This window comes from Uloborus diversus, unplaced genomic scaffold, assembly GCF_026930045.1.
Source record: "Uloborus diversus isolate 005 unplaced genomic scaffold, Udiv.v.3.1 scaffold_965, whole genome shotgun sequence".
NCBI classification, from domain to species: Eukaryota; Metazoa; Arthropoda; class Arachnida; order Araneae; family Uloboridae; genus Uloborus; species Uloborus diversus.
In genome coordinates this window covers 59,387-74,798 of record NW_026559193.1, presented here as the reverse complement: position 1 = coordinate 74,798, position 15,412 = coordinate 59,387, and the positions used below count along the sequence as shown (strand labels likewise).

Below are 15,412 nucleotides of genomic sequence, written 5' to 3'. Positions count from 1 at the left end.
AAATGTTTAGAAGAAAAAAAATCTTCCAAATTTGTTCTCTTCGTACATTTCTGTAGGCGAGTCAAAAAAAAAAAAAAAAAAAAACAATTATTCATTTTAGCAATGTATAAGATGTTTTTCCAACTAAATGTTCATCTTTAATGTCAGTTTAATGTATGTAAAAAAAATGATGATGTTTCAGAAAAGAATTGTGAAAAACAATTGATCTGTGATGATTTTTGTTTTTAACATGCTTCAAAAATATATAATATAAGAAAATAATTTCCCATACGATCGTAGCCTACGAGGCCTCGTAGGTTACGATACGATTCTGATAGTTTAATATTTTGACGTTAGATGGCAGCACTTAATTTCGTCTCGGGATAACAAATCGCGGGTTTGTTTTTTTTACTTCGTAATCTTTTCCACCTGTTGTTTTCGAAGGGGTAAGCAACTGTTGCTTTTTTCGTTAATCTTTCTACAGAATATTCGTTAATGTATTCTAATCATCATTAATAAATTGTACGTATCTTTGAAATGATTGCGAACAAATTTTCTAAACAATTTCTCATTTTATTCCTTGAAAATTTCTGATTGATTATGAACTTCCTGTCGTGACCATTATAGAAGAACGAAACTAAGTATACGTCGACTAAAAAATGGATAATCATTTTTATAGATATTGTTTGGTTAGAATCATAAAATAACGTGCGTATTTATTCTGATTGGAACATTCAGAAAGTTAACATATAAAAGAGGAGAATAGTAAAATATTCCTTGTGCATTTATGTAGATTTATGTTTGAATTGCATTTATCGTAAATTTGGCATGTCATAAAAATTTTCTTTCACAGAATTAGAACAATATAAAAATTAATTAATTTTTAAACTTCACCTTAAAGTGAGCCTTTCTTTGATAATTACTTGAACAAATGCATTATGTGTGCAAAAGTTTACTCTGCATCATAGTTGGCTTTCAGTCTTGATTGATACTTTAGTTTTGATGCTAGAAAATAATTATGGTTACATTTAATCTAGTGCTATCCCTTGCGGATATGTGGAAAGCCTCTGAGAGCTCCGCCTGATTACCAAGTAGCAGAGACTTGTGCAGAGCTTGTAGCTTTAGAGAGCTAACCCCAGTATTGAGTTACCACTATACCAGGGAGCCTGGGTGTTTAGATAACTACCGGAAAAGGGGTGCATAGTCGAGGCGAGGTCAAAAAAGTAGGCGAGTATATGAAATCGGTGCCATCTGAATTTTTTCAAAAAACATCTTTAATGTAGAACGAGAACATAGCTTCTGGTTTAAAATGGAGTTAGGGCGTCAAAATTAGATCTAAATATTAAAAATATGAACCTAATCGTAAGCATAAGATGCATTCAATAACAGTGGGTTTGAGGGTTTCTCCCTCGAGAAATTTTAGAAATTGTAGTCGTATAAAATGCATTTTAGACTACCTTTGGTAATGTTATATGGGAAAAGGTTCAGGGACCCTTCCCCCGCCAATTTTTTGACATCTTTAAAAACGCAGTTGTTATTTCTGATTGTGTAAATAATTTGGGGAGTTAAGGGGCTCTCCCCTAGGATTTGCTCGAAATGTAGCTCTAACAATGTAATTTCAAACGATCTTTGATGAGGTTTTAAGGGGGTGGTTCCTCAAGGATCAGTGTTAGGGTCTGGTTTGTTCATTGTTTTTATGAACGATATTTATAAAAATATTTCTGGGAGCATGAATTGTTTTGCAAATGATGCAAAGTTATGGGGAGTATAGAAAATGAAGAACAAGCAAATCAGCTGCAAGAGGATCTTGATCATATTACGGAGTGGGCTGATAAATGGGGTATGGCTGTTAATGTTGGGAAATGTCAAGTGCTACATTTCGGGCACGGAAATAAGTGTACAAGTTATTATTTGCAAGGTTCAGTCATTAGTCAGGCAGAACAAGTACTGATCTGGGCATCTTAATAAGTCAGGATTTAAAGTTCAGCCAACAGTGCAGCATAGCTAGTAACAAAGCCAATAAGATGCTTGGGTTTATCAATAGATCTATTTGAAACAAATCTAAAAAAGTTCTTCTGCCCTTATATGGAAGTTTGGTAAGACCTCATTTGGAGTATGCTGTTCAGTTTTGGTCTTCCTTATCTTAAGAAAGATATTAATGTATTAGAAAGGGTTCAAAGGTGGGCTACAAGGCTAATAAATGGACTTTCTCATTTAGACTATGATTCCAGGCTCAGAAGGCTAAATATGTACAGTCTTGAGCAAAGAAGAGACCGAGGGGACATGATTCAGTTACGGAGCTGAAGTTTAGCACTGAAAACAGGACAAGGGTTCATTGTTTTAAGCTATTTAAATCTCAGGCTAACATGGATATTTGGAAAAATTATCATTATAGCAGGGTAGTGAAACCTTGGAACAGCTTACCGGAAGAGGTGGTAATGAGCAAAGGAGTAGATAGTTTTAAGAGGGCCATTGATCTTCACTCAGGATTGTAAATTGACTAGGACCAGTCTAGCTGGCCCTAGACACCACCACCGAGATTCTACTCAAGGCCAAACAGCGGGAGAAAGATGGCTCCCCAAGAAGACCTATGCGGCTGGATGCAGCTTGATGCAGATACCGATATTTTATGCGATTTTCTTTCTTAATCCATCGTTTAAATAGTTTCCTTTTGTCAGCGAAATGCTTATTTTGATGCTCGTGACGCGCATTTCCTTTCGGTGAAAACAAAATAATTCCTATTACAATTATTAAATGAGTATGAATACATTCCTGAAAAAATTATTGAATGTATTTCTGTTTGTCTTCAGCATTCAGTATGATTATCTCTACAACACATTATCAACAATAATATTTTTTTCAGCATGGGATAATTTAATAGTCGTGTTTAATGTTCACAAAAAAAGCAAAGATTCCAGTCATGGAACTCATTTATTCCCTTTTGGCACATCAAAATATCACTAAAATAAAACCCATTTCACTATCTCAACAAATAAATGCACAAATAAAATATAAAGAAAAAAATAAATTATTCAAAATATCTATTTTATATTTAAAAAAGACATTTGATAACATAATTAGACTTTAATAAGTTAAGATTCATCGCTTGTGCATCTGTGTCTGACTTTTTTTTATTTAACAGTGCAAATTTTGATAGTTCATTAGTTTAGATCAAAAAGGATCAACACCAGTAAAAATCTGGAGATTTTTCTGACTAATACTTAAGTGGGAATAAAAAATAAAAAATATATTCTGAGAAAACCGTAAGGAAAAACACCTTTTTAGCTATTTTCATTTCATGGCAGTAGCTATTTTTTAATGATAGGTATAAGTTGACTGCTTCTGCTTTTAAAACAAAGCATGATTCAAATTAAATTTTACATTAACACCCCCACCCCTTAGCTACAACCACCATTTTTTCAACTATAATTCTGGGAAGCAGAGGTACCCACTATTTCCTAAAATTATTATTATCAGCTTAGAGTCAACATAATTTCTGAAATGAATTCAATTGTTCAGTTGGAATGAAGAGGGCAAAAATCTTTGATAAGAAAGCAATCTGAACTAATGGAATCAATTCGGCTATCTCCTATAATTTTGGGGTAAGATTTTTAAATAATAAATTTTTAAGATTTATAAATATATTATTATGTTAAGATAAGATGTGATGCTTTATGATATGCTTAAAGATAAGGTTTCCATCATCCTGTAAATTTCTAGTGTAAAACAGTATGTTCAACAATTATTTTTCTAAATTATATTAGTCATGATGTATAAGAAAAACTGCAAATTTTTTTATCTTGTTCTGAAGTAATTTTGAAGTAAAAACAATATTGCTAAAGTCTGAAAATCTGTTACACACACAGAAAGAGGGATATATATAATTTTGCTAGTTTAATTAAAATTATGTAATGCAGTATAATTAAATTTAGAGTAACATATTTCAAAAATGCAAAATTACTTTATGTAAAATAAACTCATTTCAATCAATGACTTTGTTAAAAAAAATCACTAGATTCAAATCAATTGATTTAAAAAATAATCATTTGATTTAAATCATGGTTTTAATCACGATTTAAAAAAAGCTGATTTAATTCAACGAACCCTGCTTATAACATTAAAATTAAATCTGTGAACTAGTTTACTTTAATAATGTTTGGAACTTGCGTTCATTCAACAGTGTGCAACAATCGTGCCAGACAGTTTTTCCCCAGAACAATCAACTTCAGTAATTATTAGTAATTATTATTATTATTGTAAGATGCATTATATATATATATATATATATATATATATATATATATATATATATATATATATATATATATATATATATATATATATATATATATATATTGTTATTTAATGAAGCTGTAAATTTTAATGTTCGAATATGCTTCATTCTGCTAATATTTCATTCCCTTACTTTTTAAATTTTGTAAATAATTTATGTATTTACGAATTTTGAATATTTTTCATGACCAATATTTTTTTTACATAAAAAGCCCTTACATATGTCTATCTCTGTAAAATGTTTCATTTGATTCCACTCACTTTAACTTTTCTCATTTTTATAAGCTCAAAATGGCTGCTTTTATGAAAGTGACTCATTTCCATTTTTAGGTTCTTACAAAAAACCCCTCTATTTAAAGTACAGAATTTGCTGCCCTATATATAGTAGGAACTATTGCTATTGTAACGGATTCGGTGCGACTTCCACTTTCTTGAAATGAAGACACAGTTCTTGATAAAAACACAGGAGATTTATTTACACTATATACAGGAAAGATCTTCAACAACTGCTAAATTATTCATCAGCAATTAAGCAATTATCACACAACACCGTAAACTCACCGTTTACACACGTATTTACTTCCAAATACGAAAACAACACAGCGAAATGCCTCGCTATAAACAGAGCAAAAATGCACTCAGTTCGAAAATCTCAATCGAAACTAACTGTTTATCCATCGCTAACGGCTTAAATACACCGAAAAGAATTTTCTCAAATATTCCACACGCTTCTCGAAATGCGTTGTCCGTTATCCACTTTTATCAATGAACAAAAAGGGAATAGGGGTCGTATATTTTAGCCATATGAAAAAGGGGTTGTATATTCATTACGGGAAACTATTTACAGGTTACGTTCCTACAATAATTACTATTTACAGAATTTGTAACATTGCCCCCTTCTTAAGGACTGCACGTCCCGGGCAGTACAATCCCCAGAAAGGGTGCCAAACTTCTATAACAAGTTTACAAATATACACATTAATTAATAACTAACAGATACAAAAAACACAATAATAACAAGAAATATTACTAAACATTAAAAGCAAAAATTATCTACAACTTTTATGTTATCAACCATGGTTGTTTACGTAATACTCATGAACTATGGCCATAGTATGGGGCTAACCGATCATAATGTACAACCCTAGGTTTTGCATTAGGTGATTTTTGGATCCTCACTACGACGTCATTCAGTCGGTTAAGGACTTTGTAGGGTCCATCCCAATGCGACTGCAATTTGGGTGAAAGACCTTTCCGTCGGATGGGATTCCATAACCAAACCTTGTCGCCTTCGTTGAATTCATGTCGAGTAGACCTTGTGTCGTATCGGGTCTTCATCTTCTCCGCCGCGATGTTGATTCGCTCTCGTGCGAAGTTATGAACGTCTTCCAACCGGGCTTGGAGATCCTGGATGTACTCCTCAGGCGATGAAGGCGCATCCGGAGGACGACCGAAGACGAGATCACAAGGTAGCCGAAGCTCTCGTCCGAAGAGCATCTGAGATGGGGCATATCCGGTAGTCTCGTGGACAGCACTGCGGTAGGCCAGCAGGAACAAAGGCAGCTTCTTGTCCCAATCCTGTTGATTTCTGGAGACCATAAGCGAGAGATTATTGAGGATTGTGCGGTTAAATCTCTCCACCATGCCGTCCGATTGTGGGTGTAGTGGTGTTGTCCTAGTTTTCTCAATTCCGAAAATTTGACATAGGCCCTTAAACACAGCAGAGATGAAATTCCTCCCTTGATCGGAATGAATCTGCAAAGGTGTTCCGTATCTCGAGATCCAATGTTGGACTAGAGTCTCTGCTACGGTGGTAGCCTCTTGATCTGGAATGGGATATGCTTCCGGCCATTTGGTGAAGTAGTCGATGGAAACAAGAATGTATTTGTTCCCATCAGCAGTTCTTGGTAGAGGACCCAGGATGTCGATCCCAATTCGTTCGAAAGGAGCTCCAACGTTGTACAGATGTAGCTTCCCTCTGCTTCTCTTCTTCGGTCCTTTACGAGCAGCACAGGCGTCACAAGAATGGCACCACTTCTCCACGTCATCCTTCGCCTTGCTCCAGAAGAAGCGCTCCCGAACTTTATTGAGGGTTTTCAAGACACCAAAATGTCCTCCAGTCGCACTACTATGTATTTCTTTCAGAACATCTGAAATCCTTGATCGGGGAAGTAGTAACTGCCACCTAGATGCTTTGCCGTCATCAGATTCCCATTTCCGGTGTAGCACGCCGTTCCGTAAATGGAGTGAGTTCCATAAAGCCCAGTATCTTTTTGTTGCAGGACTAAAGATGGAAACGTCCTGCCAGCTAGGTCGCCGACTGTCACTCTCAATGAACTCCAAAATTGGTTTTATGTCGGGGTCTTCAAGTTGATCTTTTCGAACTTGGTCGTCACTCCATGGATCAGGTTCTGAAGATGTTGGAGTCACTGTCACCTGATAGGCGGTAGGGCTAGTCGTTCCATACTGTTTCTCGATTCGGGAACAATAGTGGCAGTTCTCAGGACAGGGTCTCCTTGATAAAGCGTCAGCATTACCGTGAGATAACCCTTTTCGATGCTTGATCTCCATGTCATATTCCTGGAGCCGCTGTATCCATCTGGCTATCTGGCCTTCTGGATTCTTGAAGTTCAAAAGCCAAGTTAACGAGGCATGATCTGTCCGAAGCAGAAATTTTCGGCCGTAGAGGTAATGATGGAAGTGTTCTACAGCTTTCACTATGGCCAGCAACTCCTTTCTGGTGACGCAGTAATTTCGCTCCGACTTGGATAAGCATTTGCTCCAGTAAGCGATGACATGTTCATTTCCGTCAATTTCTTGGGATAAAACAGCTCCGATGCCCTCGTGGCTCGCATCAGTGTCCAGGATGAAGGATTTTTCAGGCTGAGGATAGGCGAGGATAGGCGTTGATGTCAAAGCCTCCTTCAGTCGTAGAAATGCATCTTCGCATTCTTTGGACCATTCAAACTTTTGCTTGTTCTCCGTCAGCTTATGCAAAGGTCGTGCAATGTTGGAAAAACCCTTTACAAACTTCCTGTAGTACGTGCAGAGCCCAAGGAAACTTCGCAGCTGATGGATGTTTTCAGGACGACTCCAACTCTTGACCGCGGATACCTTTTCTGGATCGGTTTGTACACCCTCAGAAGAGATGATGTGACCAAGGTAGTTCACTTCCCGGCGGAACAAATTACATTTGGACGGGCTTAACTTCAGATTGGCTTCCTTAAGCTTCTGCAGCACCTTCCTAAGATTTGCCAGATGTTCTTCGAAACTGCGTCCCACAATGATGATATCGTCTAAGTAGACCAGACAGGATTCGTAGGAAAGTCCTCTTAACACTGTCTCCATAAGACGCTCGAACGTAGCTGGTGCATTGCAGAGGCCGAAGGGCATCACTTTGAACTGCCATAAGCCTTGTCCGGTTGTAAACGCTGTCTTCTCTCGGTCATCAGGGTGTATCTCAACCTGCCAGTAGCCGCTCTTCAAGTCCAGGGTCGAAAACCACTTGTGTCCGGAAAGAGTGTCCAAGGTGTCGTCTATCCGTGGAAGAGGGTAACTGTCTTTCTTGGTGATTTCATTCAACCGTCGGTAATCGACACAAAATCTGGTGGAGCCATCTTTCTTTCGGACCAAGACGATGGGAGAGGCCCAAGGACTGGACGAGGGTTCGATTACATCATTCTCCTTCATTTCTTTCAGGAGGGTCTCAACCTCTTCCTTCTTGGCGAACGGTAGTCGTCTTGGATGCTGTTTAATAGGGGGGTGTTCTCCAGTGTAGATCCTATGCTGCGTTAAATTCGTACGGCCAACATCCTCCGATGTAGATGAAAACAGATGCTTGAAGTCATCCACCAATTGCTCCGCAGCAGTTCTTTGATCTTTCGATAAGGGTGCACTCCCAATTAACTTCGATGTCAAGGACTCAGAAGACACAGTCTCGTGGGAATTGATTCTTCTAATGATGCAGTTTACTGGAGTACAAGTTGCCAACACTTCACCTTTTCGGATATTCCTTGGCCTTTCACTCACGTTGGCGACTCTCACAGGAATTACATCCTTAGAAAGGTCCACAAGCGTAGATGCTACCAGCACTCCTTTTAGGCTATTGCTTAGGTTAGGATATTCAATGAGTCCAAATCGAAAACTATTGCTTTCTTCAAGGGAGCCAGGTATTAATGATTCTGACCTTGAGGGAATCGATAAATCTGTTTGGGCTATTATTTGATGAGCGGATTTTACATCACTTTCTGCAGGGAAAACGGCTATGTCTTCTCTCATCGAGTGCAGCTCATTAGTCTTGAAATCGAGAGTGAAGTCATATTTCTTCAAAAAGTCCAATCCGAGAATGAAGGGGTCCGTGATATTAGCGACGAATGCCGTATGATGGTAGGTGGCATTCCCAAACACTATTTCCAAGTCCACTTTACCGTCAATCTCGATCTTGTCACCTGTCACAGTCTGGAGACTTACGCGTGGCGATGTCCACAGCAGTTTCAATCCAAATTCACGAGCCACATCTGTCCTAATGATTGTCACATTGGCTCCAGTGTCAACAATCAGTCTGCAGGGGTTCCCATTTACATGTGCGTAAATGAAAAGTCCATCACTGCTACTACTAGAAGAGGAAATCTGCAGAGCTTTAGTGGTGGTGATTTCCTTCCCTCGCGTAGCTTGGCGAGCCGGACAACTCCTTCGCAGGTGTCCTTCACTACCGCATTTCCAGCACTTCTGCTCTTGTTTCTTTTGAGCTGTTATGCTGCTCAAATGTCTTGTCAAGTCACCGAGTTGTCTCTCAAGTTCAGCGAGGTGGGACGACCTGGAATCAGACTCATCAGCTTCCTGAGTCCGGATTAGATGGCGATCCACACGGGTTGCTTCTTGGGCGGCCTCGTATCTCATCGCATACACAACAGCAGAATTCAGGTCTTTGACATCCGCCATCCGTAGAGCTTTCTGGATTTCCGGATCTCGAACCCCGTCGATGTAGTAGTTGAGTGCCAGGTTGTCTCGAACATCCGCAGGGCAGTCGTAAAAAGCAAGATGAGACAGTCTCTCGATGTCCGCCGCAAGTTCTTGCAGGGTTTCCCCTGTTTTCTGGAAACGGGACTTCAACTGGAGTCGGCTGAAATCTTTCTGGCACTTCTCACCGAAGCGAAGCTCCAACGCAGATGTGAGGGCGGCAAAATCCAGGCGCTGGCTGTCCGGAAGGGTCTGAAGAATGTCCGCTGCGTCACCTCTCAGGGATGCTGCAAGATGGCAGGCCTTGGTAGCAGAGTTCCATCCGTTCACTTCCGCCACTATCATGAATTGAGTTCTGTAAACCTGCCACGAAGTTTTCCCATCATATGTGGCAAGTTTAATGGACGGTCGAGCAACCGATGTGGGAGCGCCAAACTGTACAGAACTGCTTTCCGCGGTCGCCAATCTCCTTTCCAAGTTTTTAATTTTCTCATCCACATGATTTTCAACTGTTGCGATACGGTTTTCTACTGTTTCAAATTTTTCATCAAAAGCATCAACTCGATGCTCTATCTCATTAAATTTATTTTCCATCACAGTCTTTACCAAAGTAAGGTCGTTTTTAATCTCCTCTTGGTTAGAAGCTAAATCATTTTTCAGTACCATTAAATCACTTTTCAATTGTTCTTGATTAGCCGCAATGTCATTTTTTAATTGTTCTTGATTTGCAGTAAAACTTGCAGTCAAATCACTTTTTAATTGTTCTTGATTAGCCGCCATATCATTTTTTAATTGTTCTTGATTAGCAGCCAAACTTTCAGCCAAGTCGCTTCTCGCAGCATTAATTGCTTCCAGAAGTTGTTTTAATTGGTCATCCATTGCGCGAGTAATCACCATAAAAACAAAGTCTATAAATTCAAACAGTCTTTATGAAAAAAAATGTCCAAAGTCACACTTACTCCAAGAAAGTCCAGAAGAAGCCCCACGTTGGGCGCCAATTGTAACGGATTCGGTGCGACTTCCACTTTCTTGAAATGAAGACACAGTTCTTGATAAAAACACAGGAGATTTATTTACACTATATACAGGAAAGATCTTCAACAACTGCTAAATTATTCATCAGCAATTAAGCAATTATCACACAACACCGTAAACTCACCGTTTACACACGTATTTACTTCCAAATACGAAAACAACACAGCGAAATGCCTCGCTATAAACAGAGCAAAAATGCACTCAGTTCGAAAATCTCAATCGAAACTAACTGTTTATCCATCGCTAACGGCTTAAATACACCGAAAAGAATTTTCTCAAATATTCCACACGCTTCTCGAAATGCGTTGTCCGTTATCAACTTTTATCAATGAACAAAAAGGGAATAGGGGTCGTATATTTTAGCCATATGAAAAAGGGGTTGTATATTCATTACGGGAAACTATTTACAGGTTACGTTCCTACAATAATTACTATTTACAGAATTTGTAACACTATATTTAGTAGGAACTATTGCAACATCGGTAGTGGGTACTTCCAAAAACTAAAACATTAGATAATTTAGAATTTATAAAATTTATTATTATTTATTTAAACTTTTATAATGATTGTAAAAGTGTTTATTTTTTGACACGGGGTTTTTGACTTAACATGGTTAATATTAAAACTGACATGGTTAAAATTAAAACTGTCAAAAGCTTGCCCACCAGGGTTTTTTCCATATTAACAAATTAATGCAGAAAATTTAAACATTTTAATAATAATATAAATGATTACATATTGTTAAATTATTGTTTTGAATTAAGAATTTAAATTCACTTTCAACAGATATTTGTTGTGACGAGGAAAATAATTTAAAAAAATGAATGCATAAAATACGGAATTTAACAAAAATTTAATTTTCATGAAACGTATTTTAAATATTTCTGTCTCATTGAATGTGAAAAATATTTTATAATTAGGATACAACCACACAAAGGAACAAAAACACTCATGAATAAAATAGGTATAAGGTATACTGAACCTGATACTATATTACCAGTGAACTGTAATAGCAGGGCTGCGGAGTCGGAAGGAAAATGGCCGACTCCGACCCCGACTCCGACTCCTAAATTTTGAAACGCCCGACTCCGACTCCAACTCCGACTACGGATTTTTTAAAATTTTTTTAATTGTATTTTTTAAACTCCCTCTCTCCATTCAAGGGAAGGGGGAAAACCTCTTAACAGAGATTGAAATATTAATTCTTTTTTATGAAAATTTAGCATTTTGTTTTTTATTGTAAACCCAAGACGTCATACAACGTTAGAAATTCAATTTAAAAATCAAACTTTCCAATAGTTACGAGTTAAAAAGTGAGATGACTTAAAAATCCCTTTTAAAAATTTTGAAAATGATTATCTGTAATTTGCCCCCCTTTAATGTTTAACAAATATATATTGATCAAATCGTGTGCTTTCAATTTTTGAAAGCTGTAACTTGAGAGAAAAAAAACTTTTTTTCTAAATCCAAGTTCTTGAGAGGGAGTGGTTTGCCCCTGGTGACATCCATCTAGTAGATGACACCCAAAGTTAATTTCAGAGTTTATAAAAAAATATAAATACTTTAATTCTGAAAATTTTCACGAATATATTTTAAATTATATTTCATCAATAAAATTTCAACGAAAATAGGGCACATATGCGTCAGGAGCTAATTTTACACAAAACGCGGCGGTATACAAATTTGTACGAATAGCTTTTACTATACCTATATTTCTTCTTCGCTAAATTTTTAATTTAAATTTTATTGGCTGCTTTAGAATTAACCTAAATATGAAGATTTTAAGATTAACTGCAATTCTTGAGAGTTGTAATCAAGAAATTTTTTACACTTATTTTGTTCCATACTTTTTAGTGAGAACCAAGTTTACAGAAATAGTCTTAATAAAGAAAAAAACATTAGATTATTTCATCGAATCTTTTGGATTCGTGCTTTCGAGCCAGAACTTCTTTGAATTTGCCGATCACACTTAAACGTTTCAACCTTAGCTACAGGCGTCGACTTACTAATTTGTTCCTTTTTTTTTACTATTTTAAACTGAGATAAAACAAAACACTATATTTCTATTTTTATTTGAAAGTGATTACTTGAAAATGTTATTCAACAAAACCGTTTGCTGACAGTTGCTATTAGTTAAGTTAAAAAGCAAGCAAACTAGGGGACGGCTACAGAAAGTTCGGTAAGCGTTCAAGCTAGCTGATTGCCATAATGGCAGTTATTTTCTCATTAGTATCTTTTTATACATGTAATCGAACCAATTGGTAATCAATTTTTAAAAAATGCAAGGAGAGTCAGTAAAAAGGAAAGAAAAAAAGAAGCCCGGAGTCGGAGTCGGCATGTTTTCCAACGACTCCGACTCCGACTCCTTTATTCCAAAATCAGTTCGACTCCGACTCTTCGACTCCAACTCCGACTCCACAGCCCTGTGTAATAGGGGAGGGGGGAGCGGAATAATGATTTACTTCCTGGTTATTCACGTTACTGTATACGGTTTATGATTATTCAGCATTTTAAAAACTGCTAAAAAAATCATTTTGCTAAAAGTAATTATTGACATTTGTTATTCAATGTACCAGTCTTATTTTTGAGAAACAACAACAGAATTAATTTGTGCACATTAGTTTTTAATGGGGAAAAATGTTAAGAACTCACCCGAGATGACTTAGTTGGTGCAAAATCCTTGCGTGTAATAGATTTAATCCATCTTTTGCACATCTCTACATCGGCCGAGAATTAAAAAAGTTTACATTTTATAGGTGCTGTCGTAATTGCACTGAAATCCAGGCACACAGTATCTGAACGGCATGATTGATACACTTATACACAATAACAAAAGAAATAACTATAATAAGCGAAACTTAACCACTAAACAAATAAAATATGCGAATCAACAAAAACAATTCACAAAATAAAGTCATAATCCCAAGAGTAAATGGCGGGGACAAAGCATAGCGACCGTTACTTTCAGCAAATTCAACGATGTGAGAGATTGAAAACACTCCCCCAGAAGGTTTGGGGAAAGCACTAACAGGTCTTCTTCGCTTGACTCATACACTTCCCTTCGGAGAGGTTGTTTGGCCTTGAGGAGTATCTCGGTGGTGGTGCCTGTTGCTGGTCGTCACTTTTGTATGTGGGGAGAAGAGATTCAGGGGTTCTTCCTCGGAAGGTTTTCGAAATTGATCGAAAAATTTAAAAGTCTTTTAATACTATTTTCACCGATACGAGCGAGCGAAGGGGGGTGCTCTCCCGGAAAATTTCCAATTAGCTTTTAAAACGTAGTTTTATGAGGATCTTTGGTAATGTTAGTGCGCGGGTTCGCGGATCCTCCCTCGATATTTTCCAAAATCTGAATTCCAGAAATGTAATTGTAGATAATTTTCAATGATGTTATCACGAAGTTCAGGTGAGTTCTATAGAAAGGTTTCGAAACTGAAACTCCAAAAAAGAAATTTTAGACCTTTTTTTTTGATGATATTAAGTTGAAGGGTGGTTCGAGGATCTCGGGAAAATAATTTAAAAATGAGGTCCTAAACACGAAATTTTAGGCAATCATTAAAGATGAATAGGGTGCGTTTCTCGCTGATTTAGGTTGGGCATTTCTCTGGGATTTGAGTGGGAGTACTATCCTTGAAGCTTTTGAGAATTGACGTTACCTAAATATGTAATTGTAAGCCATTTCTATGGGAACTCTCCAAAAGAATTCTTTCAAAATCAAAGTTCAAAATTCAATTCAAAAAAGCTCTTTTAGTCTACTTTTGGTAATGTAAAATGAAGGGATATATATGTTTCAAGGAACTTCCCTCCGTTCCTTTTCTTGGCTATGTCCCTATCTTCTTTTTTGTTTTTTGTTTATTGATAAAAAATATTGTGGAGACCCCCTCCCCGAGTTTTTCTTTTCCAAAACCATTTGAGTGCCAAGGGTGCAGCAGGAAGAGGGGCCATAATTTGCAAGATTATTTCAAAAAAATGTTATGAATTTCAAGTTGATTACTTTAATGATTTTTTCCTTAGAAGATTAGCAACAATAGAGTTAGAATGAAAACAGACAATCCGTAATGCCTCCCACCCTGCCAAAAAAAGAAGAATTTTGAAAATATGGATCTGCTCAATACTTCTACACTGCAGTGACATATCTGGGAGGGATTAGGGGCGGTTTTCTACCCCGGATAAGCTCTCTTTTTAAAAAAGGGGGTGGCATCTTACCTCTCAATGGAAAAAGAGATATTTTGAAACATTATTCAAATAAGATTAGGGATGTGGATCAGGTAAATACCCAGTGGGTAGGTAAATATTTTTTGGGTATTTATCCAAGGCCTGGGTAAATACCCCTAAAACTGGGTATTTTACAAAAAATGCAAAAAGTGAATGGGAATTTGTTTTTTAAATCTAAATATGAAATAATTGGTAAAACTGATACATACATATGTATTACACCATTTATAATATTTTTTATTGAAAGACTTGATGAAATTATGAAAGAAACATATCGTGAAAGAATCTTTCTTTTCAATGTCATAATTGGAGAAGTATAAGCAATTCAATGATGAACTTCAAGATTTTAAAATCACAATCTAGGTTAGTTATATCCATAATGAAAAATAAAAAAAGGAAACATATCTGTTTGGAAGAAAAAATTGAGAAGTTATTAAGACTATGATGTTATTTATTTATTTAATTGCTCTTTAAGTGATAACAAGACAAATATAGAAACAGTTTTCACATTAATAAGCAAAAAAAAAAAAAATTAAAATATTATTTTCTGTTGCCTTGCTCATTTGCATTTGCTCCCCGGTACTTTGTGATGAAAATTTATTCAAACTATTTTTAATGCACACAATTAGTGATATAGGGTGGGAAAGTTATATTTTTTTGGGTATTCGAAGGCTGGGTAAGACCCCTAGTAATTGCGCATTCTGCAAGAGAAATTTAGGTGGTATCAAAAGGTGATAATTTTCTTTTTTAAACATAAACAGTAAAATGAAAGATTAAAACTATAAAAAATTATATATTCTAATTTTTTTAATTAAACGCTTACTGAAATATTATCAAAAAAAAAAAAACTGTCAGAACTTAGAATGAACTATTTTAGGCTCAAATTTTCTTCATTTTAAAATACTATTTTGGAATTTTATTTTAAGACTTATTC

The 15,412-nt window shown here is 36.4% G+C and overlaps 1 protein-coding gene across 1 annotated transcript in view; it reads left to right on the top strand.

Annotated features, from left to right (window-relative positions):
- The first annotated feature begins 416 nt into the window (after positions 1–416).
- LOC129234067 (ras-related protein Rab-27A-like) overlaps positions 417–15,412 on the top strand; it is a 40,219-nt gene continuing 25,223 nt past the window's right edge. Inside the window, exon 1 of the mRNA XM_054867958.1 lies at positions 417–425. The gene's annotated coding sequence lies outside the window, so the exon portion shown is untranslated. The remainder of the gene's footprint in view (positions 426–15,412) is intronic.